Here is a 1,698-nt window from a genome sequence, read left to right on the forward strand (position 1 = left end):
ACTATAATACTGCCTCCTATATACAAGAATATAACTACTATAATACTGCTCCTATGTACAAGAATATAACTACTATAATACTGCTCCTATGTACAAGAATATAACTACTATAATACTGCTTCTATGTACAAGAATATAACTACTATAATACTGCCTCCTATATACAAGAATATAACTACTATAATACTGCTTCTATGTACAAGAATATAACTACTATAATACTGCTCCTATGTACAAGAATATAACTACTATAATACTGCCTCCTATGTACAAGAATATACCTACTATAATACTGCCTCCTATGTACAAGAATATAACTGCTATAATACTGCTCCTATGTTCAAGAATATAACTACTATAATACTGCTCCTATGTACAAGAATATAACTACTATAATACTGCTCCTATGTACAAGAATATAACTACTATAATACTACCTCCTATGTACAAGAATATAACTACTATAATACTGCCTCCTATATACAAGAATATAACTACTATAATACTGCCTCCTATGTACAAGAATATAACTACTATAATACTGCTCCTATGTACAAGAATATAACTACTATAATACTACCTCCTATGTACAAGAATATAACTACTATAATACTGCCTCCTATATACAAGAATATAACTACTATAATACTGCTTCTATGTACAAGAATATAACTACTATAATACTGCTCCTATGTACAAGAATATAACTACTATAATACTGCTCCTATGTACAAGAATATAACTACTATAATACTGCCTCCTATATACAAGAATATAACTACTATAATACTGCCTCCTATATACAAGAATATAACTACTATAATACTGCTCCTATGTACAAGAATATAACTACTATAATACTACCTCCTATGTACAAGAATATAACTACTATAATACTGCCTCCTATATACAAGAATATAACTACTATAATACTGCTTCTATGTACAAGAATATAACTACTATAATACTGCTCCTATGTACAAGAATATAACTACTATAATACTACCTCCTATGTACAAGAATATAACTACTATAATACTGCCTCCTATATACAAGAATATAACTACTATAATACTGCCTCCTATGTACAAGAATATAACTACTATAATACTGCTCCTATGTACAAGAATATAACTACTATAATACTACCTCCTATGTACAAGAATATAACTACTATAATACTGCCTCCTATATACAAGAATATAACTACTATAATACTGCTTCTATGTACAAGAATATAACTACTATAATACTGCTCCTATGTACAAGAATATAACTACTATAATACTGCTTCTATGTACAAGAATATAACTACTATAATACTGCTCCTATATACAAGAATATAACTACTATAATACTGCTTCTATGTACAAGAATATAACTACTATAATACTGCTTCTATGTACAAGAATATAACTACTATAATACTGCTCCTATGTACAAGAATATAACTACTATTGGCAACTGTATATGCTCCCAACAGAGGGCAGGTTGCTTGGCTCGTTCAGACCCTTGGCCTACTTTCCTCCTTTAAGGAGGGAATGGTTATTTTAGGAGGTGATTTTAATGCTACCCTCGATCCTGCATTAGATTCTTCTAATGGGAAGTCTGCCATTACACATGCCCGGTTGCGGCGCCTTAAGATAGCCCTACAGAGGTTAGGGGTTCTAGATATCTGGCGCACCACAAATCCTACTG

This window comes from Bufo bufo, chromosome 7 (genome assembly GCF_905171765.1).
Source record: "Bufo bufo chromosome 7, aBufBuf1.1, whole genome shotgun sequence".
Taxonomy (NCBI): domain Eukaryota; kingdom Metazoa; phylum Chordata; class Amphibia; order Anura; family Bufonidae; genus Bufo; species Bufo bufo.